This window comes from Amblyomma americanum, chromosome 7, assembly GCF_052857255.1.
Source record: "Amblyomma americanum isolate KBUSLIRL-KWMA chromosome 7, ASM5285725v1, whole genome shotgun sequence".
Classification (NCBI taxonomy): Eukaryota; Metazoa; Arthropoda; class Arachnida; order Ixodida; family Ixodidae; genus Amblyomma; species Amblyomma americanum.
The window spans coordinates 64982839-65007864 of record NC_135503.1 but is presented as its reverse complement, the minus strand read 5'-3'; the positions used below and the strand labels follow the sequence as shown (position 1 = coordinate 65007864).

Sequence of the window (25026 nt, the reverse complement as noted above, 5' to 3'; positions counted from 1 at the left end):
AAATGCGATACCAGGTTCCGGACCCATACATCTAGCAATTGCTCGTCGCTCGCCCAGATAGGCCCCTGCCATGGGACATTTGCTTCTAAAGCGCAGAAAAAATCCAAAGTCGACCTTCCGAATCCAGTTAGAATCAGACATCGAAAACGGCGCCCAGCACGATTCATACGAGATAGGAGACAAACTGTACTGGGTTAACGAGTCAAGCCTACCAATTTTTCTGGGCGGGTGACACGTATTGATAGATTGGGCGCTGTGTAAAGGAGCGCGAATAATGACCAAGAACAGCTTTGGCGCAACAGATCTTGGCATGTAGCGTCCTGAGGATCGCTAAGTAGCTGCGCATATTTTGCTTCCCTGCAGCGACCAGACTTCCTTAAGCAGTAATGGGGCTCTCTCCGTATTGCAGTGACATCTTCGCACTGCACGTCGACGGATCATCAGTCCATGGCTACCGAAGGACACTCTCACATTGCAATACGCAATCTCGAGCCAGATTCGTGAATGCGAAGCGTTCTTTCGTTCTGATTTTCATGTGCTTCCAATGAAATAAGAAGTGCATGTTTCAGGAAGTGCGCTTTCATTTTTTAAAACTTGTTCAAAACGAAGTTTAAGACACGGCGTTTCATGAAAGGGGTCAATTTGCTTCCCGTGGCACATGAGCCGGAATCTGTACTCCAAGAAACGCATAGGGGGATTGAGGGGCGGGCGGGCGCAGGGCAAGAAATTGGTTCTTGGTACACAACACTGAACAAAGATAATTCAAAACAATAATAACACTTGTTGCGTATGCAAAGAATTCTCAGGAAGGGGCGGGGCTATAATAAAAAAGAAAAACACACTCACAGTTTAAAACTGCAAGCCTGCTGCAACATTTGGGGCGGAGTAGCTACACTTCAAAGCAGACCTTGCATGTGGTCGCTTTACACCTGCCGTGCGTCTGTTGCATTCGAGGGGTTCAATGACGCCGTATGTCAATACATCGGCCATACCATAACACGTACACATTTCTTAGTAAGTGAGGCCACTACCATGGAAAAACCCTGATACGCGCTTTGGCGCTTAACTTGTGGTACGTACGTGCAAGTAAAAAAAAGAAACACTCGAAACATCCCAAGATTCGCACGCTGTGCTTTTCTGCATCTCTTGTATCGGACACGTGGGGCTCTGTGGGCGTTGCCGATCGTGTGGCAGATACGGTGTGGCAACACTGGGAGCGTGCGATAAAAGCTCGTCGATCCGCGCCGTGCTTCTTCAGTTGTTTGGTGACAGACAGGAAGCCATGAAGAACATTGCACTGGTCCTCGCTGTGATCCTGCTGTCTGCAGGTAAGTGCTGCCCGAATGCTCTCATTTGCAATGGATAAGTGCTCGTACTCGGCACAGAAGTTATAACAAGCAAGAGAATACTCGATCTTAAGAAGGAAAACTGCTCAAAGACCGCTACAGAGGCGTGCATGATTTTAGGATTTTTTCCAGTTTTGTGAACGCACCTTCCTGGTCTACTGCAATAATTTAGCGGGTGTGCTGGTATAACTTACCTGCCAATCCGAAAGGCTACAATACACAGCGGTTGCATTGGAACGTTGTATTTTTTAGGTTGATTTTATGGGAAAATGTTTCCAAATGTAATGCTGTTCGCGAGTGGGGTTAGCGCTTGTCTCGCCTAAAGGACGGTTTGCACATAGCCATGAACGCACACATACCTCGATTGTATGCTGGCACGCATGTCTTCTACATGTTTAGCACAACTACAAAGGGACAAAAGAAAGGGACGCTTAATGTAGTCGATAGTTTGACGGCATAGCATGCGCTCAGGAATAATGTTTGATGATCGAAAAAGGAAATGACGTTTCAGGAGCGCTACAGCTCCCTTGTTCATAAAGTAACACTTAACACGACACAGGCTGGTCTGGAAGTCGCTCGACATAGTAGAGCACGAATTCTGTTTAGTTTTTCTATTTTCCAAGGTTTTCACAACATTTCTTTTTCCAATGAATCGGCCAGTTGCAGTAAGCGCCTGTGTCTTCATAAGTACACATTTCCTTGTCAAGTTGCGACCGCACGAAACTTGTAGATATGTGGCCCAATTAGCCATTGAGGTACAGTGTCGGTCAAAAGTTCCCAGGCCACAGGGTCTGCTTTTCAGCAGTACAGTCAGGCAGTTACATCCCCGAAGCCCAGATTATCTGTAGAGAGTAGAAGCCGTATCGTTCTAACCCCTGAGAACTTTGATAGCTTCATCGGTATCTTAAGTGTCAGGATATCCCTATTTAAAACAGACCCTGTGGCCTGGGAACTTTTGACCAACCCTGTACATCTGTGCCACAAGTACGATTCAGCCCGTTTGAAAACAATGCAAGGAGCAGTTGCAAATCATTACGTTCAACGTGTTTTGCGGAGCTCATGAGCTTTCAGTCCGCAGTCGGCTCTTACATGTGAAATTTTGCCAAAGGGTTTCATAGCACAGCTCATCACTCTTTAGATAACGTTTCCCAATAGGCTGTGGAGAAGCAAAAAGGTAGTGGCTGCTCGGAAAATTGGCCAGCATGGTGTGATACCGTACGCGTACAGAGCGCCGTAAAACGCGCAGAGAACTTGCCGAAAGTGACATTATGGTGACCAGGAGGGCGTGCCTTTGTTGCATGCTTGTGCTTTTGCATATGGAGAGGATGAGCCAAGGCCCATCCGCAACAAACGTCTCGGAAAATACACGCCCGTCTCATTGTCGCTGGCAGCGTTGCTGTTTTATGTGAAGGGACGCTGACCTGAGCTATTGTGTCTTGACAGGCCAAGATAACATGACCGATCAATTCTCAAGTAAGAAGGAATGAGTTTGTGCGCTCATCGCCTAGCCAGCCGCTATAATAAAGCGAGACAGCTTGTAGAAGCAAAGATTCAATTCTTCGGGAATTTTTGGAAGCGTAACTAGTCTAAAATGGGGAAACAGCTCATGTGTGTAATCCCTGGACTTTGTTGTAGAATGTAGTTCGTGTGGGTTTCTGTACAAGCTTGTTCCGCCATCCATTGACAGAAAGGCAAAAACAGGTTCAAGGTTTGGTTTCTGTTTTTTTCCTGTTATGCTATTACACATGAACCTGTTAGTGACTGTGATCAAAAAATAATTAAGAATAAGAACACAGTTAAAAATAGCGCGAATCCTTTCTTTGTGTTAGCTGTCGCCTGTGCGACGCCTTTAAAATCACGCAACAAGCACAGCTGTCCCAGAATTTTGCTCCTTTATGTACTGCTGTTTGAAATGCAAGGTACAAGAGAGCTTACATACGAAAGAAAAGAACGGGATTATTCTCTACATCGGCTACTATGCTATCTTCCTTGCTGGTTAGTGTTGTGCAGTGAAATGCCCGCAGGGTTCCAGAGGTGTGAACGCTTCGGAGCAGCCATTAGCATCGTCTGAAACATGAATTACAAGTAAAACGCCGCCTCTAAACAGAACCTTACAGCGAGTTCAAGGCGATTTAGTAAGGCGGCAACAAAAGATGTTGAATTATTAAAATCGTCTGCAGAAAAAAGTTGCCTCCAAAAAGCCGATAAAGCGACTTTAATCATGAGTGCTGCTGTAGTCTCTCCGCCTCAGCAGCGTTCAGATGATACCAGTTCCGTATACAGAAAAAAATAATAGAAAAGGAAGTACTACACCTACGAAGGGTATTTCATACTAACCGAAAATATCCAAGAACAAACAATACGCGGCCTGCTTGGAAACGACCGAACTGAAGAAAACAATGCACGATGCATCAGACAACCAATGTCATTAGGCAACAAAAATAAAACTAATCTTTGTTTTGGGGGATTTAACGTCCCAAAGCGACTTGAGCTGTGAGGGACGCCTTACTGAAGGGCTCCGAAAATTTCGACCACCTGGAGTTCCTACACGTGCACTACATCGCACAGCAGACAAGCCTCTAGAATTTTGCCTCCATCGAAATGCGACCGCCGCCATCGCGATCAAACCCATGTCCTTCGGGTCAGCAGCCGAGCGCCATAACCTCTGAGCTACCGCAGCGGCCGAAAATTTTTGTATACATGAACGTGTGTAAATAAGGTGTAACGGTGAAATTATTCGTCCTAACAGCAGACTTGTCAGCGTTTTAGTCTGACAGCATGAACAAGAAAAGGTATTTTTCCGGCTTCGTTTCGGTGCAAGCTTTGAAAGCAAAAGATTCAGTGTACGTCCCTTCTCGATAATGCAGTGGGAACACAGATCCACAGATCGCATTGTCGATACGAGAACGGCTTTAAAAAAAGTGCATGCTCTGTAAATAGAGCCTAATATCAAGCGAATATAATTCGTTTACAGCTGTGCTAGCAGAAGGCCAAGATTTCGAGGGAGGATTTCTACGGCCTGGTGTCAGACGCAGGTGCGGCGTAAGTAAATTATTTTGATTCCTCTTATGATACGCCATTTTTGGTAGGTGGCGACCATTGAGTTGCATTCTTTGAAATTAAATAATTTCAGTAAGCAATTAAGGTGTTCTGGCTGACACTGTCGATTCAACGGAAGAATGCAGGGATATATTCATGACTATACCAATCCGCTAACTTCTTTAATTTCTCTGTAAAATATTTCTGCATATTGTTTAACCCACTTATAACAAACCTGAAGGTCGCGCGGATTGCGTTCGTTCTGTTCGAGGTTCGTGTTAAGCGGTCTTCTCATTAAAACTCCCAAATACGAAGCGCAACGAAACTGGCGTTTATTTTTTATAAGTATTTGATGCGCCTCAGATTGTTTAGAGGGTACCATATTATGCCGCTTTCCAAGCCTTCAAGAGCGGTCATAACTTTTTTCCTCGCCCAGGAATTGAGTACCAATATATCAGTTGATTTAACGCCAGGCTATAACTAGCAGCGGTTAAAGCGTTCACTTCAACCAGTGGCACGCCTCCCTCCTCGGCATTTTGATCAGATTCTCGACAGACAGGTGGCGCTCATACTTTGCGTACAATAGCTTCGTCAGTATATCATCTTTTTCGCGGCCATGTCATAATACGTACCAACGAAGTCATCTCAGTCGAAATCATGTCCGGCCATCGGGATATCAACAGGGCGTTGCTACAAATCCGCATGCGTCTAATCACGCGGATGCTCAACAGTGTTCGCAGTCGTTCCTTGGCCCATGCTTTACGGAATCAATTCGTGAAGCACTCCACTGTCAGTCCAATGCACATGACCTTAATCATTTCCACAGCAGCAAACAACGGTATGTGAACCGGAACATCGTCATCACGTGTGTGAACTGCTATCAGCATGAGCCGGATGGTACACCGAAGATGGGACATTCTGACCGCATAAGGGACAACGATATCCGGTGGTTGTATCTTGCACTTGGCGTCTGATGGCGAGAAGAACGTTCTCAATGCAGCCAGACAAGGCATTACATGGAGCGTGGCACAGTTATGAAGCAGGAATCTTTTCACCATGTCAGGTTCGACCTCCAAGCCGCATTGCGAACAAATCACGCCCAATACCCATCGCGCGATTGGTACTTATGACCGGTTGGACGCTCGTCACATGAAAACTTAACAGCACGCGTTACCTAGACCTTTGTGTTCGGTCTTCATCGTACTAAAACGTATCTTCCAAAGAATCGCACTGTTCCAGACTTGCCGATGACATACGTTCAGTGCCGTTCTTCCTCGTGCCCAGTAGGACGTTAACGCAAGACCTTGCCCTGTCTTTCACCAGTGCAAGCTTCGCCTTTAAAGGCATGCGTTTTCGACGGAAGCATTTGTGAAAACTGTTCCGTTTAGTCGGCAATGTCTCGGGTTTTTTATTGCGTTTTGTATCTCAGATTTTTTTTTTCTTGGAAGGTGCCATGGGCGCTCGGACCCTCTCCTCCAACTACACGCTTACATTAAGCGCGAGCTTTTCCACTGCGGGTACGAGTTTATGGTGCCTCCAAGTTATTTATCACCGAGCTACGCCGGCACGGTTGTTCATTGTGTCTCAAACGTAGTCTCATTGCCCAAAAGCGTATTTCGGCGGTAGCACAGCCGTCTTTTGTAATAAATGAGTGTGCGTGAAAACTGCAGCCGACGTAAGTGGGCTTCACTAATATCATTTAAGACAAGAAAAAAAGCTACTGTGGGTCGAAAGCCTATCGCTTCGTAATATATGGAGTTACTCAACTTATCGTAAGTATTTGTATTTTTTTCCGTCAGAACAATTTCGGTGATAATTGAACAAGAGAAATAAACACAAGCAGGTAAAAACCACGTGGATAGTTCTCACTAATGAACAGCTACCACCACAAATTTTAAAGAAACGGGAACAGTAATAGTGGTGGCTTGCCAGAATCAAACTGTCGCCTACTTGGTTTTTCGCATATATTTTATGTCTTTTCTCTATCGGAGATATAACATTAGGAAAATTAGACGCCAACCAGCGAACAGGTATCTCCAAATGTGACTAAAGTACCTGTGGCAGTATTCTCCTTCAGAAGGAGATGAGTGGCGTTCCTTGAACCTTTCGCTACACTGAGAGACTTATTCAGTTCAAGACCGGCTAACACGTGCGTTAATGGTCATGTTGTGGCTATCGCGTTAATGTTAGATTCGTGATGCAGTCCTTATACCTTGCAAATAAACCAGTGGTATTTGCCAGTACCTTTACACAAGACAGTTATGAATGTTTGTTTCATGATGTGCGTGCATAGGGTGAATGATATCAAATTTCTCTCAAAGCGCCGCCAGCAACTGCGGGGTTCACAGTGGAGTTCAGCAGCAAACCGTTGACTGCTTTAGAAGCCAGGTGGAACCAGTGTTTCCCCATCCACAAAAGCTACACTAGAACAAACCGTGTGTCATTGAAAAAAAGTAAACGCATATTAAAGATTTCAACAATGAAGCTCAGCCTAACGAGAGTTGCTAATTTTTAGCATTTCAGTTTTTTTTGTGTGTAACTTGTCATCACAGCCACTGCCAGTAAGCAGTTGCAAGTGTAGGTAGAGGGCCACTCTGAGGATTTGCTGGGGAAATTTTTGATATTGGTACATACAGCGTGAAAAAAATTGTTTCACATCGTTCTTTTTTCTTGTTTCGTTTTCAGAAAGTCTTTTGCCGCCGAGGAGAGCGCTGTATTTATGAGCGAGTCGTGTGCATCAGAGCTCCGTGTCCACCGATTCCGATATGTAAGTGAATTCTTCCCAGGCAGGCGTTAAAACACGATTAGGAATGTTAATGTAATATTTTGGCCTATAGAGCTTATTTCTTTATTACAAATAATGAGAACGACACATAGAAAGTGACTACTGACTCCTAGGTTTCATTATTCTCGCTGCAATTAGTCCGGAGGTGTCTTTTTTTTTCATTTAGAGCCCGTCGAAATGCTGCCACCGAGGCGGAAATTCGATCCAGAGACAACTAATCGGAACAGTAGTATAACGGCGAAACCACTGAGCGATATCGGCGGTTAATGTAATAGTTTATTTTAATCACTAGCATGAAATAGCTTGCTACACAACGGCTTTTCTGCATGATTTAGTGAGCAGTACGACAGAAGTATCACATCTACCAGTTCTTACACGTCACTACGCTACTGCTTATGAAATAAACTATTCCAAGCCTGAAATTAGCTGAGAGGGAGCGAAAGTTTTCGCAAACATTCGACCGGAGCTCACTGCTAGCGGATAGAAACGTTCGCATCGTGCATACATCTAGCACGTAAAGCAATGTACGCAACCCGATGTACTCACGGCATGTGTTACAAACGCTAAATACGCAGTTAAAAACTACCAAAGTCAAAAGCGAGTGGGTTGGCGGTTTTGAAAGCGTTGAAGGATGTTGCCAGACTTCGCCGTCAGGGTGCCTAGCCTTAGCCAATCGTGCGTTAATCACTTGTTTATGTAAGCTGCCAGCATGAACTGGCGATGCGCGTGACGCGGGCCCTATGTCGAGGTATGAGGAAACAGTGCAGATATAATCGCCGAGTCCAGCATGTTCTGCACAGATAGCAAAGTACCTCCGGGCGCCGGCTGCGGAAGTAAAAGAACGGCAGATTGGGCGATTTGGAAATGTTCCGTAATATTAAAACCGCGCTAAGCAACAAGCTCGAATAAAGAAGGGAACACACAAAAAGCGCCTTTTTGTGTTCCCTTCTTTCATCGTCCTTGTTGCTTAGCGCTGTTTTAATATTATGCGGAAGTAAATATGTAATACATAGTGGCATGAGTTATCTAAACACACGTGGCCGTAAATAAATCTGGTCTGGGTCATTAACTGAGGCTGCCATAGCTAATCTGCTTGAATAAGCAGCGCCCAATATTTTACTAAACAACCTCCGCGTTCCTCGCTTTATTACATATATGGTCAAACTGGTCAGATCTCTTTCTGATCGTATATCGTTAAATACAAGCGGCCTATACACGTGAATGCCACGAAACTCTTCAGCACATCATACTGTATGTAAGGTGCATTTGTTTTTCTATTTGTTGCTGATTCATAATTGCATCATTGTTTGCAGGTGTCTGACGAAGTGCTTCTGCAGGTACTTCGTTCATCAACGAATTCTAAAGGGAGCAGCATGTTACGTTCCTTGATTCAATAAAGAGTGCAGAAAAGAGTGATTGTTGCAAGTCTCTTCACAGGAAATCCAACACTTTCCAAAACCACGATCATTAACTTTACGGCGAAAAACTGTTGATCACACTGTTACAGCTTCCTTATACATGCGTGCAGATGAATAGCCAGTAAGATGGAGACGGAAAAGATAAAATGAAACTGGAGCTGGAAACGCATTCTGTGCCTCAATAAGATTTTGTTTAAATGTGGGTTTCAGCGTCGCTTCAAACCAACGCTTTTTGAACATGGCGCATATTTCGCCAATGAAACCGACACGCAGAGAGCAAATAGGGGAAAACGAAGGCATGTTAGTCGACAAGCTGGCTATTTGGCTGATTTATTGGATTAATCGCAGCACGATTGGCTGCATGTTCTGAAGAGGTCCTCACCGTAATACCCCGCCCAATAGGCGCGCCGCAACAAGGGGCGCCACATTTCCTTCCCCCAACTTTCAACTTTGAATCCTCCGATGGTGCGCTTGGGCTGATGAGCGGCTTTCAAAGCAGTCTAGAACCATGGTTCTTTAAAGCATGTGCCGCTAAGTCATAACGGGCACATAAGCAAGATATGCTATACAGTTAGCCGCTCAAATATTTTCTGAGTGGCAGTTCTTGCATTTGTAAGCAATATTTGAGGGCGACTTTACGGATGGGCGTGGATGTGATCCTCTGGATCGCATAGCCGGTTCTTCGCTTTGCTTTTTTTTTTCACATAGATTCTAAACTTGGCGCACTATTGTATTTGTTAGTCCTTACAAGCGTCTTAGAAGAACGTCAGTTTGGGCTAGATGGTGCATTATTTGAGACAGAAATGGTAATAGCGCTGCAATTAGACGTACACAAGAAAGACTGACACAGGACATGCGCTAACTTCATCTGATTTTATTCACTGCAAAGCCAGCAAATATATGGAAAATTCAAGGCATGCGCAAACAACACCTACACAACAGGCATCAACAAAACCGTTCAAGATATGATATCTCATTCTTGAAAAGGCGAACCGAGGTATCACTCACGCAATCTACTCCCCTCTTCCTAATGTGGAATGCTTCAAGAAGTTCCCTCGCCTTCGTATCTCCACTCCTGCCCAGAATCTTTATCTCCCGAAGCCGTGGCTCACACTTCTTGCATTGCTGGCATCTTTTTTGCCCCGGCCCATGTTCTGCCGCACGATTACAAACGAAGCACTCCGCGCAATGCTGTGAAAGATGCGCACCTCCTAGATTTGTAAGCGATCTTGCGTGCTCAGCCGCGCGGTCATTAACGCACCGCCCCGTTTGGCCCACGTAGGCTTTTCCGCAGGTCAGTGGTATTTCATACACCACACCTGTGCAGCACTTCACGTACTGCTTGCCATGCTTTTTGTTGCAGGAGCTCTTTTTATCGCTCCCAATGCGCGCGCATAGCTGGCCAAGCTTTCGTGGGGCAGAAAACACGACCGGCACGCCATGTCGCTTTGCCACTTTCTTCACATTGTGCGCGACCCTGTGCACATAAGGCACAACTTCTGGTCTCACCGACTGTTTGTTCGGCTCAGTCGCCTTGTGAAACAACGCACACTTGACTTTTCTTAGGAGGGCTTCGGCAACTGCTGTGATAACCGTGCATGGGAACCCCGCCGAAACCAACCGATCAACTTGCGTGTCAAAACTCATCTGCATATCATGGTGACACGACTTCACGAGAGCCGACTCAAGGCAGAGGCGAGCAATGGCGCGTTTTACAGTTTTTGAGTGCGCTGATGTGTAAGGCAAAAGCTCCTTCTGGGCTCGAGGGGAATAACGCCAACAAACATGATCCTCGCCAAGGGTAATATTAAGGTCTAAAAACTAAGCTCCCCCCTTTGGGTAGCTCATGAGTGAACACCAACCCCCTCCCCTCTTTTTAGCCAACTTCCAAAAAGAGGGGAGGGGGTTGGTGTTCACTCATGAGCTACCCAAAGGGGGGAGCTTACAGTTTTTAGACCTTAATATTACCCTGGGCGAGGATCATGTTTGTTGGCGTTATTCCCCTCGAGCCCAGAAGGAGCTTTTGCCTTACACATCAGCGCACTCAAAAACTGTAAAACGCGCCATTGCTCGCCTCTGCCTTGAGTCGGCTCTCGTGAAGTCGTGTCACCATGATATGCAGATGAGTTTTGACACGCAAGTTGATCGGTTGGTTTCGGCGGGGTTCCCATGCACGGTTATCACAGCAGTTGCTGAAGCCCTCCTAAGAAAAGTCAAGTGTGCGTTGTTTCACAAGGAGACTGAGCCGAACAAACAGTCGGTGAGACCAGAAGTTGTGCCTTATGTGCACAGGGTCGCGCACAATGTGAAGAAAGTGGCAAAGCGACACGGCGTGCCGGTCGTGTTTTCTGCCCCACGAAAGCTTGGCCAGCTATGCGCGCGCATTGGGAGCGATAAAAAGAGCTCCTGCAACAAAAAGCATGGCAAGCAGTACGTGAAGTGCTGCACAGGTGTGGTGTATGAAATACCACTGACCTGCGGAAAAGCCTACGTGGGCCAAACGGGGCGGTGCGTTAATGACCGCGCGGCTGAGCACGCAAGATCACTTACAAATCTAGGAGGTGCGCATCTTTCACAGCATTGCGCGGAGTGCTTCGTTTGTAATCGTGCGGCAGAACATGGGCCGGGGCAAAAAAGATGCCAGCAATGCAAGAAGTGTGAGCCACGGCTTCGGGAGATAAAGATTCTGGGCAGGAGTGGAGATACGAAGGCGAGGAAACTTCTGGAAGCATTCCACATTAGGAAGAGGGGAGTAGATTGCGTGAGTGATACCTCGGTTCGCCTTTTCAAGAATGAGATATCATATCTTGAACGGTTTTGTTGATGCCTGTTGTGTAGGCGTTGTTTGCGCATGCCTTGAATTTTCCATATATTTGCTGGCTTTGCAGTGAATAAAATCAGATGAAGTTAGCGCATGTCCTGTGTCAGTCTTTCATGTGTGCGTCTAATTGCAGCGCTATTACCATTTCTGTCTCAAACTTACAAGCGTCCAATGGTGAAGCCGCGCTACTTGCCGCGCGTTTAAAGCGAAACGCGCCCTTAGCTAACTTGTTGCACGCTTATATTCGCTTGTTAAATTCGGGAGCGTTAACTCAAATGTAGATCCCTGAAAACGAAACATACGGCAAAAAATCTTTTGATTAAACTGCGGCAAAGCAGGCGAAATGTTTGCTTGAAATGTTTTGTTTCATGCATGCTGCAATCGTGATAATCATTGAGAACCTTGCGCCATTTCGGATTGGCCCCGACGATCATTAGTTTCGCCTGCTTTTCTCTCGGATCAGAGGCGAAACTGAACAATAAAAATTACTTTTTGCACATCAGGCACTTTCCGAGTGGTTCACAGGAAGAGTCAGAGTACACAATATGGCGATTGTTTTTGCACCTAGCAGGCACAGAACCATAAGTAAGCAGGTTAACGCTGACAAGACTCAAGGTACAGCGTGCGACATAGAAGACAATTATCGGTTGGCATGATGCAAGACTAAGGTTATTTAAAATGCCTCTGTCTTGGGGCAAGTCATGCGTAGGGACAAACCCAAAATTCTTGTGGACAGGGTGAAAGCGGAGAGGGCGAATGATCGCGGCAGTTCACTGGAAGTTGCAAGAAGTTTTCACATGGCTATTCTCCGCGGCCGTTGTAAAGATTGATCTCCCTGTTAACGGGCATCAAAAATATTATGACCGTAGTGAATGAAAGATTCGGGAAGACTTCTTCATCCTAGAGAAAAAAGCCTGTGCGACCGAGCCGCCTGTCACCATAATTCCGAAAGAAATCGCACTTCTTGATCAAGAGTTCTCTGAATCAGAAGACTGAAGAGCGGGCTTGTTGGTAACACATGTTAACAAAACAGCGCTACGGAAACACAAAGAAAGGGTACGACGACACGAACGCTTGTGTCGTCGTGCGGCTTCTTTGCCCGTGTTTTTGCAGCGCTATTCTTTAACGTTCTTATTCAGGCCATGCAGCGAATTGGCTCTTTCTTGTCACTTGTACACACATTTTGCCTGTTTTTTTTTTGCTTGCGTTGTCGCTGTTTATTACTGTCGTTTCTGTTTTACCTGCCTTATCCAGATATTAGCGACCACTCTCACTAGGTCCCGTTTGTCACCTTCATACCTAGTTGTTCACTTCTCTTTTCACTGTTTAGTGTTTATACTCTATGATGAACATCGGAATCTTCGAGTATCTGAAAAATAATGCCGATTGATAGTCAGTAGTAGCGGTATCCTATCTTTGTCTTTACTTATATTCGCGCTACTTAAACCTTGGTCGTTTACAATCGGTAGTTCAAAAGTTTATGAAATATTTTTCTTTTGCAACCTAATGGAGATAACTGGTGCTTGCATACGATAACTTCGGCTTGTCCATAAATTCTTTTCGCCCACTAGTTTCGCAAGTGAACAGCAGGAAACTCGTCGAGTGAGATTGGCTTTGGTGAGCACCCTCTCTATTTGCAGAGTTCAACGCAGAAATACACCTTCTTTTGCGGTGATATCACTCCACATGGACGATTGAGGCTGTCTGTAGTAAAATAATCCACAGCTGATTCATTGGAGGCACGAAAAACGGCCTCAAAAACGTAGTGGAGGCACACGTGCACTCAAAACGAACGAGACACGACAAAAAGCACTTCCTGATGGGGGAAATGGTGGCGCCTCTGAAAGGAGCGACGCTTGAGCGAATTGCGAGTAAAACCCAAATCAAGGGCAACGGATGAGGCGCCGATTAGCAGGTCTCACTCTGGAAAGTGGAGTGTGGTCTGTATGTGCCGTGGCCGCGGCGCCATTCCTCGGACGCCAACCGGCACCATGCATGTTGTGCTCCGTGGACAAGACCAAACGTCAACAGCGGCGAGCAAGGAAAGAAGACTGCTCCAATGTTTCTCTTAGCCAGGGATATATGACACGCACAGACAATACAAGACCACGAGACTCCCGCTGCCGTCGATAGGCTTCTGCCTCCCAGCACTGTACGGGCCCACTGCCGGGCATAGTACCGTGTTGGTATTGCAAGCGAAGGAGCCAACGCTCCTCGCTTTTGGTTAGCCCTTTCGCAGGGTGATGAGAGCTGCTAAGGTGGGTTTGATATAATTGAATAATGTCTTCGTAAGTGTTAGCAGCATTAAGTTATGATACATCTGGCTGCGAGTGTCGTGGCGATGCCCGGCAGTTGAGCCCGCGGGCTGACGAGTCTGCTGCCTCCTTTCCCTCTAGTCCCGCATATGCTATGGTCCAGATGACAAAACGTGTGTCCGGGCGATCCCGTTGCTCGCATCTATAATTTTGTAGTCCGGCCTTTAACGGGGAGTGCTCGCATAGTGTGTGCGCGTTCTCAGACGTGTACCACATGATGTGGGCATGCCCGCTGATTCCGCTTGCACCCCCCTTTCCCCTCACCTACCCGAGAGAGCTGGAAGGCCTTCCTACTCGGCTGTTCTACCTTAGATGGCCAACGAGCTACCCTGGCTAGGGCCCGAGCTGCGGCGGAAGTCACAGGTGATCTGGACTAGGGACTCCTCCTAGAACTTGTAAGGGGCTGGCCCTTAAAGCCAGCCCCACTCTCTCTTGAAAATCGCCATTAATCAATGTTTTCCAACACCTACACTAAGGAACGCTATGTGCTATGATTTCATTTACTTATCGCACATCGAGACCTGAGTGTTCGCTAAAGAACACTGGAAACAGACGTGTGCACGACGAAAAAAAATCACAGCGTTCACATATGCACCGACTACAAACTGGTTGACCAATGGGAATCGAAACGGAATTCATATCTCATCAGCTTTGCAGATTTTTAAATGCACAACTAAAAGGAAATAAAAAAAGCAGAATCAGGATGTATGTTGAAGGGACGGCGACAAAATCAGCACTGAGCGAAACGCAAGAAAATAAACAATATCACGCGAATGAAAACAAAGCAAAACTGCCGACGAGCTAGATTATCACTACGATTCCCGTTTCAAATGAAATCTTTTTTTTTTTTTGACACGATAAATCGTGCGACTTTTTTCCTATGGGCGTACACTTTTCTGCGTAAAAATCTACTCAACTTCGTCGCCTGTCCTGCCCCCGTAATTGCTCATGCACGTTTTCGTTTAAAGAAAAGATACATAAAAAATCTTAAACCTCTTACATTTTTTTCTGTGCAGTGAAAAAACTATGCACATAGTCAACGCAGGCAAATTAAACCATTTGCATTGCATTTAGCCGCCAAGAAGGATGTTTATTTTTTCGGCAGTAGGACTGTGCTGTGCTTGCATTTTCCTAACGAGCACTGCCCAACCTATGGGCCTCTTGTAATTTCTCCTCCCTAAGGAATCATGCTGCGGAAGAGATGTAGTATTCGTAAAATCGAGGCGCGCCACCATTCTGTTCGCCACGCAACGGTACAACATGAACTTACGGGGTCTAAGCACGTTATAGATATGCTTAATTGCTCTCTGGCTGCGGCAAACGAAAACTTCAGTCCATGTGCTCCTTGCTGCATATCGTTGAGGTCGCCACGCGGTATCGTCCATGCCAGCAACAGCTGTTTCCTGCGATGAGTGGAGGGACACGATCTCCGACACCTAAAGAACTGCTGACCCTAGAAAATCTGTCTTTCTTAGGATTTAAGAGTGCCACATTTGTGTCTACTCTTTATACCTGAAGGCATCCAAAACCGCCGGATATTAATGTAAATTAGGGCAACCACTTTCATCTTAGCGAACGCTTCAGTCCCTCAAACATGATTTAGTCGCTTCCTTGCAGATTCATCCTGAACGCTGCCAGGAGCTCTTCGCCTTCTTTCAGTCTAGGATTGTTAGCAGCGGCACAGATGTCTCGCTGTTCAATCCACTTCGCCGGAAGTTCATTTTTCATGCTATTTCCTGTAGAATAATGATGACCAGTTCGTTGTGTAGTTCGAGGATGCGAGCAGCGATCGCTACTGAGTGCATGATAATTTCATTAGAAGACATAGAATTGACCCTTGCATCGAGGCCCGACAATAAGGCAAAGTAGATTCCGAGTGTAACCGATAACTGCTCTCTTCTAATTTCAGACTACTAAATGAGCAAACAGCCAGCTGTGCTATCAAACAGTTAAGTTAAATATAGATTGTGGTCCAAACCCAAGGGGTCTTTCGGTATGTTAAATTACTTAAAAGCGCCTTTCTATTCTTTTTTTCGACATAATTATCTTACGCAAGCGCACATTATTGACAATGGAGATAATGTTCTCTCGTGAACGGATAAGGCAACATTCTTTCAGTCGCAGATAAGTGGAGGTTGCTTGCGTGTTTTTTTTTCCTGTAAAAGCACCGCCCGGATGCCTACGTTACCAGCCGACTGTTTAAAATGTGCATGAAAGGAGGGGGAGGGGGAGAGGGAGAATCCGCCAGGCGACCTGCTCGTGTTTCCGCCTGCCTCATGGAGGCACGAAGTGAAGTTATGGCTACCAAGCCGCCTACAGTTGCAACGCCGGCAGTCGGGGTGGGCTTGCTGGGGCCAACTCTGTAGCCTGGGAGCGTGCTGGAGCCCGAGTCGCCTATTGCCAGATGAGGGGCACGTCTGGAGGTGTCCAGACTGGGTCCTTGGAATCTGGCTTTAAAAGGCTGCGAAACTCGAAAGACTAGAAAACATACATCCGCACTATTCTCTGCCTCTGCGAAGGGCGTATCACACAGCAGGGCCGTGTTGGTTTCCGATTCTGAGTAGCTCGGTACCACATGGAGGCTTGCGGCTGGGCGAATCAAACCTGGGAACTAGGGAACTCGGCTTTCTCAGAAATCACCGAAAAAGGTTGGAGCTATAAGCCGACTCGGTGGTCCAGTAGGCATCGAAACTATGGGAATGACCGGCGGTAATACTACCGAGTAGCGGCTAGTAAGCCCGGCTTCATCTCGCCCACTTTCATGCACAAATTATGTGTAAACATATGTGTAAAATATGTGTAAACCTGCACCTTAGCGGATCCTAGGAGGCCAGAGGAAGGCAAAGAGCAGCGGCTTGTGGTATAGGTCATCGTGGAGTAAAAGCCAGTTGGGCATTTTAGCCGATTGCGAAAACCGTGAAAGGCGTCATCGCTGGTACTAGTGCCTTGACGTAAGCGCCGGAGCATCCCCTGGGTTATATGAAGGCAAAGTCCTCTTGTAGTGGAGGTAGGTCGGGGCGAGGGCTCCTCGCTTTAGTGATCTGACTGCAGATAGTTCCCTTATAATGATTTTTTTGTCTCACAGGTTCGGAGACTTCGACTAAGGTTCCATAGTATGGACGAACGCTTGAAGGCCGATGATCGCAGATTTTACAAAGAGCGAGTGCTCGACCTCTACGGAGGTGTCCAGGATCGATTTCAAAATTGGACGCTATCCCCGCTTACATCACAACTAAAATAAAACGTTCATTTACTTTCACTACTGGCTGAAGAAGTGTTTAAAAAGTGCAATTTATTATTTTTCTTTTTTCTTGGAAGGGGGGGGGGGGGGGGCAAAACATCAAAATGTTTAAAACGAGCGCAGTACATTGTTCACTTCTTCCCTGAATATTATCGCACCAAGGAAAAACAAAGACAAGACATTAGTGCCAAAATTGTTTTCCCGCATTGTAAAATGCCCCACAAGGTACCGTTTTTATCAACTGTATATCACGCTGAAACTGTAAAAACGCAACGTATATCTATCGAACAAGGAAACTTGTAGGAATGTGTCGACTAGAGAAAGTGCCGGACGCGATAGCCTCAGAACTGGCTGTCAGAAAAATATGAGGCATTTTTGGAGTTTAGCCAAGTATTCTTGCTGTTTACCGGAATTCAGTAATCTTACCTCGCCGTCTATTTTGTTTAATTACTCAAGTTAGAGGACAGTACATATGTCAGGGCAAGAAACTTTACACCATATTGGTTTTAACATTCGCGTTGCTACTGCAAAGAAAAAGCAACGAACAAAATACACAAAATCCAGTGCTCCTCTCGGCCTTAGAAGGAAACATTTTATCTGTCCTGGAAACAGGCTAGCTTTCGCTTTCGCACTGTGGTTCGTAAAATGCCAAAACAGGAAAGGCGGCGCACATTCTGCCTCGACAAGGAATGCCGGAGGGAGCGATAGATAGACTTCCAGGCAGATATTGGTTTTTTTTAGTGCAGCCGACATGCGTGGAGAGAACGCAGCTTGCAGTGAAACCGCCTCGACCAATGCAGTGCACCCCCACACTGCAGCCCAGGAATTCCCAGCCATACTGGCAGCTATTTTTCCGTGATGCAACTCTCGCTAAAGCGATATAAAAAGAAAAATCTCCTAAAGACTGCCGTTTTTCTCCTTAGCTTCAGCAGTAGATTTTCTGATGCTGGAGTGGGAAACCGTGCGCCTAGCGAACGCCTGGAAGGTGTGATAAAAACCCTTCGAGGGCTCGCTTCTTTAGTCAGTGTTCCGGTGCACCGAACGCCAGAATGAAGTGCTTAGCCCTGCTACTAGCTGCCGTCGTGCTGTCTGCAGGTAAGTCGTACTCAGGAAGGCGCACGTCGCAAACGCTTGTGCACTGAAGAGACAGTGATACTCAAAATCATCGACAGGTTGTCATGCACTCCGCTCATATATTTCCTTTGGTAAAAGCGATTCCACGGTGTTTTTGTCTGCTTAGGTGACTGCATGATATGAATGACACCTATATTCTGAACCCTTTCTAATAAGCTACGTAGAATTATTTGAAGCTAGGCGCGCAAAACGAACGCTGCGAACTTCTTTTAAAATGGATACTTCCCTGTTTCAGGGAAGGGCCAATGCGGCTCCTGAAGATATCCGCATCTGTTCATTTTATTAGCGAGTATCAGTGTTTTTAAAGACTCACACCTGGCTGAATTCTTTACCTATTGACTTCATCTTGCAGAAGAGATTGAAAAGTGTAATTGAGGGCCGGAAGTCACTGCAAAGTTGGCACGCGGGGGGAAAAGGACGTGACCGAAAGGGCCCACTTAATCATCAGGAAGGGCAGAGTTTTTGTGTTCCACCTATATATACTCCTTACAAAAATTTGAATTATAATTGTTTTGCTCCAACTGGAGACCAGTGTCACTCCCGAGGATATAACGTATGCGTAGTAGCGTTCCGGACGTTAAAGGGGCTTATCTCTAAACTTTTCTCAATATCTTTTTTTTCTTAGAAAAGAGTATATTACCGACGACTCTTTGTTCTTTGTCGTAAATAGCAAACCGCGCCTAACATAGTGTGACTTCTTTTATAAGCTTCCTTTATTTGGTTCAGCGCAAACAAGTTCCCGCAAGTGCCAGTTCCCGCTTCGTGGCGAGAGCTTTAATGGTATTTTGCACGGCATCGCTAGGCGTTCAAGGTGCAGAAGCTGCCCCAAGATTTTCTGGAAAGTTTGATATGGAAAGAATCATTCCCGCGGTGAGTAGGGAAGGTTGCAATATAATAGGGCTCATTTTAAACTTCTATTATTTAGCCAACATTTCTTTATCTCTCGGATCGGCAACTGGGCCTGCGTGTGGGAATCATTCGTATTTTCATCTGTCATTTATAAAAATGAGGCTTTTGACCTTTTTAAAGCAAAAAATTTTTCCTTTCTCTAGAGAAGAGCCTTTAGAGAGAAAAAAATATGCGAGTTCAAAGAGCGCTCATGGTTGATAAGGCAAATTTATTTTGAACCGGAGGTCACGGACAGGAGCATTATTTTTGTTCTTGCAGCTTTTTTGGTAGAAGCTCAGCTGTTGTTAGCAGGAGGCGGGTTCCATACAGGCAGATTTCCGGGTGGAAGTCCATATCCGCGACCCATCGGCCAGCCGCCGTGTGGAGTAAGTACCTCATTCCGTGCTCTTTTATTAAGCGAAGTATTTCGAGTCTGACTGTACCATATCTGATCGTTTAGGCAGGCAGTGCTGTCGTTCGTGGGGCATTTGCTGAGGTTGTACAAGGGCCAAAGAACATTGGCACAGAAAATAAGCAGCTTACGACTGCGTGTAAACTTTGATGACCACTCTCCCGGCGCTTTAAATGACGCCTATACCTCTATGACACGAATGCGTCTAGAATTTAGACAAATAATAAACAGAGGAAGGGAGCTGGAACTACAACAGAGCGTGGCACTAGGATTCGGCTTAAACCACGAGGTGCAGCATGGGGAAATTATTACACCTAACACATTTATTTTGGTGAAATGCTAGACGATTCTCTCCAAATATTTGAATTTTCTGACTGTGTAATGAAAGTGTGACATGACGACATATCAGACTGCTGATGTATTTGGAACGGCTATGCTCGAATGGCAGAAAGAGTAATGAAAGAGGCAATTAACGAGGAGGCATCGACGACATATTCTGGTCAAATGATTAATCATTAGCCTCAGCTGCAATAAGCGTATAAGCCCTGAACATCAAGAAAAATGCACTTGTTTTAATTATAGAGATGGACTGTGGATATACTCGGTGCCCGTACTGCGCACAAAATTCTCGAGAACCACGTAGATTTGAGAGAAGATTCAACTTAATCATATCCCAAAGAGATTCCAGAGGTGGAAATGGACTCAGGTGGCAAGTGTAACGCAGAGAACATGTATACATACCCAGCAATTCTGGTCAAAATCATTTTTTGATCGGAAAGAGTTTCTGAAGGAAAATCTTTCATATATACTGTAAAAATTCACTAGAACAATTCATATATGCGCAGATTTCCCGCCGACAGGTTTGTTTTTAACTTTTTCGCTATCGTCAAAAACGTTTCCCTTCGGTTTTTGATGGCAATTTTAACTGCTCGATGAGATGAAAACGTTTTAAAGATTTTGCTACGCATCGAGAGAATGAACCATTATCCTAAATATTTCCATAACAGTACCTTACAATATTACAAAACTCGAAATTTTTGTCCAAGAATGCTGGACATGAACCGGGGTTATGACAACAAATTAGATTACATTGCAAGGAAACGCAGCCGAAGAGGCAGAGAGTGAGGTGGACTGTAGAAGGGTCGAAATATGTTAGATTGCACTGCCATTAGTAGCGTAAGGCAGCGGCAAGTGGAAATGACTGGGAGCGGCTTTCATTATGAAAGAGACACCATTGTTAGCAGTCACGCTTACTTTCCAGGTGAGTTCTCCAAAATTATTGTAGCTGTTACCTTTAAGCTAATTAAACTCGAAGTCACATTTTCTTTGTGAAGTTATTTATCTACTGTAAGATAACTTGAAATAATGTGTAGCTTCAAAATACCAGCAAACTTAATCTTAAACTGTGCGAATGAACCCACATATATCATGGCCTTTGGTTTTATGGATAAAAACATCGCCGTAAGAGATATCAAAGATACATTAAGTTGCAAAAACTGAGAATCTGGTCGGAAAAAATGTGGTGGAGTTTCATTCACATTCTTGCACACAAGTTAATGTCACACTTCTTGCTCTTGAATTGCGTGAATGAACCCACACATATCGTGGCATTGGGTTTTATTGATAAAAGCATTGCCGCAAGGAATATCAAAGATACCTTAAGTTACAAAAAACTGACAATGTGGTCGGAAAAAACGATGCAGTTTCATTCACGTTCTTGAACACATGTTAATGTCGTACTAACATTGATCCCAATTCCGCATCCCAATACATTATGTATGCTGATGATACTACACTTCTAACCCTACATGCTAACCACGTGCTTTCTAAGTTACATATGTGGTCTATCGAAAACGGCGTTTTAATAAACACTGTTAAAGCCAAAGCCTTACTCTTTCAACCGAAACACAAGAACGCTGCTTTATCAGGTGATATACTACAAAATACTTTCAAAATCGAAGTTGTACGAACATTCAAATGTTTGGGCGCACACTTTGATCATAATATGTCCTCGAATTCCCATACAAATTTTCTCACCGGTAAACTCTCTGAGGTGCTGTATCTAGTCCATTCTCTCAGATGCCTTCCTCTTTACGTAAAGCTGCTAATATATAACGCTTTTTTTTTCAGTCATCTTAATTACTGCTGTCTTGTGTGGGAGACAACAACTTGTACAGGCATTCACAGACTGCTTATCATCCAGAAAAACTTTATCCGCGTCATTTGGAATATAGCCTCAGGACCTTCATTCTGCTCCCCTATTCCGTGAATTAAGAACCCTAAAACTTGCCTCCTTATTGAATCACCGCCTGGAATCACCGCCGTAAAGACACAAAGAATAGAATAGGTAACCTTTGCTCTCTCGTTAATCTCACAAAACGCGTTGCCCCCCGCACTACTCGAGATCTGGAGACTTGGTATGTTCCTCATCCGCGAACTAATTATGGTCAACAAATGTTATGCTACAGGTAGCCAAAGTTACTAAATGATCTTACTCAATGTAACATCGACGTGCTCACTTGCTCTGTAAGTAACCTGTTTGAAATATTCTTGTGCCCATGACTGTCTACTGTAATAGGCTGTGTACGGTGTACTTTCTTTTCTGTTTTGTTTTTATCCTTTTTACTGTTTGAATTTTGGTTTTTGAGTTTTTTTGCTTTTGTTTTAACTTTCAGTCTATTCATAGTCATTCTAACCGCCCTGCTGCAGCCATTGTAACAATACTTTGGGCCAATCAACCTGCCCCTGAGCAGCTTTTGCCCCTTGTATCCCCCACAACCATTCTATCTCCTTGTTTGTGATAATAAACTCAAATTCCAACTCATGTGTGCTATTAGTGCGACCTAGTGTAGCTTTCGCGCAGAAGAGTGTGCAGCGCTTCGGCTCCCGCCGCTGTTCCTTTGAAGGATAAGGCAAGGAACCCCCTTTTTTTTGCGCACTCATCTCCAACGTTGTTGGACAAAAGTTTTGAATAATGAGAAACTGCAAGGTGCTGCTATGTAAATATTGAAGACAATGGCTCATTGTTTCGATATGCAGCAAAATATTTCTTTATAGTGTGTCCATCGCTTCCATCGAGCAGTTGAGACTTTCATAAAAAAGCCGACGAGGAACGCTTCTGAAGATCTCAAAAAAATTTAATAGCAAAAAAGTCAATCCGGCGGGTACATTGATTATTATAGTGAAATCACACGAAGTATGAAAAGACTGTGCTACTTAACATTTCTATTCAAAAAATTTTTTGTCCAGAATTTTTGGGTATTCGACAAATATCCGAAATGTGGTGCTGATATAGTTATCATTATTGGCGACGACTGCACTTTGTCGAGGTCATATAATATATATATAATACAGGTGTTTGGCAGTTCTGAGTCATGACAAAGGGGATACCTGGAGATATTTGTAGCACTGAGCATATTTAACGTCCAACATTTTTTTTTCTTTTCTTTTCGCAGGGGCGTTTCTGCCGGCCTGGGCAGTCTTGCGTAAGGCACCAGTTTCAGTGCTTCGCAGCTCCCTGCCTGCCAGTTTACCAGTGTAAGTTTAAAACATTGTAAACAAAGAGAAAAAGTGTTTCAGAGCGTCCGGTGCATGCCTTGAAGTATACTTTTGTATATTGCTTTGCTGCCTCATTTTTATAATAAAAATCCGACTTACCAGACGTTTCCTTAACATGTATTTTTAGCACTTTAACACCAAACAAATAATGAACACAAGCACGCCTACGGTTTTAAAGCCACTTGGCCTTCCTGAAATGCCCATTAACCAATGCAAAGGAATATCGGCAAGCATCTCTCGCGTCAGAGGTGTTGTAGCTCCAAGAAAAAACTGAAAAGCTTTTGGTTGACTGATGCCACCGCACAGAATTTAAGTGCCCATTCAAAGTCATTAAACGTCGGGTTGCGAAAACTGTCGTAAGGACTGCCAACTTTTTCTTCACATTTGTGCTTCTGCTAGCCATTCTACAACTACGGAACGAATTAAGCCGTATTAGGTAAAGTGGAATCTTAGTAAAAGTATTGCGTACTAATGAATTGCTTAGCCATCTAATGAAACTATGGGCGGAAAATCTGCACATAAAGAATGTGATTGGAATGCATAGTGCTATATGCGTCAGAGAGTAATATTACCCGCTAAGGGATACTTCATCATGCTCAATTGTCGAATCTATGGCTATGCTTTGCCCATAATGAGATCTTTTCTGCTCATCTTTGCTGTAAAATTTGTGCAAGGAAATAGCTTGCTTAAGAAATGGAAATTCAAAATATTTCTTGACTATGTTAAAATTTCCTTTATATAATTAGAACTCGGATTGGTCACAACTGAAATGGTCGTTATAACATGTTTACTTTCAGGTGCCTGAACAAATTAGCCGCTCGAAGACCGGCTTCATTCCATCAATTCGTGTCCTGCCAGCATTGTTGACTTTTCAATAAAAAAAAGTTCCCATTATCTTGAAAGATATGCATCAGGATGATGCTCCATGTTTGTCTCAAATGTGTCACTTGTAGTGTTTACACTCCACAATTTGAATTTTCTTTTTTTTTCCCGGCTCCTGAATATGTTCTTAGTTTCGAACGTCTCAGCTGTAAACGTTCACCTGTCTTTGCCTGTCTTGATTGCCTGCTTTTGAGAAATGGCGCCTCATATGAAACATAGCTAGAACAGCTAGAACGAAGCGGCATGACTCATTTCGGGTTAACGTCAGCCGCGTGCGCTCCAAGCCGTCTTGTGCTCAGGCAAGTTGGGGGCGTCCGAAGAAGTGGGACCGCCGGCCTCAACATCAGTTCTTCTTTACCGCTACTCTGTGCTTTACATTCGTTGGAAATTACAGGCGCGCCAAAGGTTTTTTGCTTTCTAAAGATTCCGAAACTATAAATGTTTTGCGATTAATCGCGCCAAATTTTAGCACTTCTTTCGGATTTACATGCCTGCTAGGCTAAACGATTTCACTCGATTTGATTCCCATGGAAACAAGACGTAAAGAAACCTGGCAACTTCGAATTTGGTCCAGAAAGGGGCCCCCCTGTTAAGCTTTTATTGATTTACTAATTTTTATTCCTGCAGACTTAAACAAAACAAAAAGTAATTAAATTTACGACAGTCACCACAGTGAGTTCCGCCTGAGCGGCAATGTGCGTAGCGAAAAATCTAGAAAAGGAGAAAAGCATTGTTTCTCCAATTGATTTGTCTTAGTTATTCTATGCAAATTAAGTGGAGCCTAAAATTAACAGGTACATGAAACAAAAATATTTTGATATCCTCACTCTTACTATTTCGCAATTTTTCTCCGCCGTAATGGCACAGAAATCAGTGAACCCTAGCCCCAAAACCTGCCACTGTTGGCTATAAGACCCTGTTGTATAGGTCACCTGTGGTCGCGTCCCAATTATTAGAGTACACTATTTCCTTTGGGGGTCCGAAGCGCTGGGTTCCGGTATTTTAAAACTCTGCAAGGCTCACAAGGCAAAGTGGAGAATGGGAGATGTTCGCGACAAAAACGCGCGCGGCTGATGTCGCTGGCGCAATGATGCCTATGACGTAACGAAAAAAATTGGCCTGAGATGCACGTGTAACAAAATCGTTGTTACTTGCCTGCTCAGAAAAGATTAAGCCGGTTTTGACAT

General features: G+C 44.7%; 2 long non-coding RNA genes across 2 annotated transcripts; both read left to right on the top strand.

Annotated features, from left to right (window-relative positions):
- The first annotated feature begins 1179 nt into the window (after positions 1 to 1179).
- LOC144097162 (uncharacterized) lies at positions 1180 to 8574 on the top strand. The gene is made up of 4 exons (XR_013306927.1): positions 1180 to 1328; positions 4321 to 4388; positions 7071 to 7152; positions 8484 to 8574. It is a non-coding gene; the product is annotated as an uncharacterized LOC144097162 (long non-coding RNA).
- Positions 8575 to 17950: 9376 nt separating this feature from the next.
- On the top strand, positions 17951 to 23849 carry LOC144097161 (uncharacterized). The gene is made up of 4 exons (XR_013306926.1): positions 17951 to 18060; positions 19267 to 19373; positions 22855 to 22936; positions 23755 to 23849. It is a non-coding gene; the product is annotated as an uncharacterized LOC144097161 (long non-coding RNA).
- The last annotated feature ends 1177 nt before the right edge of the window (positions 23850 to 25026 follow it).